Genomic DNA, 379 nt, shown 5'->3' with positions numbered 1-379 from the left:
TTATTTTTTTTATTTTTATTTAATTAATTAAATAAAAAAGTAAAACTCGCTGCATATATATCAGCAGCAGTAGCAGCAGCAGTAGCAGCAGCAGTAGCAGCAGCAGCAGCAGCAACAGTAGAGCATCAGCAGATGCTGCAGCAGCAGCAACAGCTACTAACAAAATGGTGCTGCTGCTGCTGCAGCAGCAACAGCAGCAAATACACAAGTGCTGCTGCACTAGTAACAGCAGCAGACTAGCACCAGCAACAACAGCAGCAGCAGCAGCAACAGCAGCAGCAGCAGCAGCAGCAGCAGCAACAACAGCAGCATGCAACAAACGTCCCCTGCTGTATATTACAGCACCTGTAGATAACTAGCAGCAGCAGCAACAGCAACA

Source organism: Eimeria mitis, genomic scaffold (genome assembly GCF_000499745.2).
Source record: "Eimeria mitis Houghton genomic scaffold, Emh_scaff1452, whole genome shotgun sequence".
NCBI classification, from domain to species: domain Eukaryota; phylum Apicomplexa; class Conoidasida; order Eucoccidiorida; family Eimeriidae; genus Eimeria; species Eimeria mitis.
Note: the sequence above shows the minus strand (reverse complement) of the source record.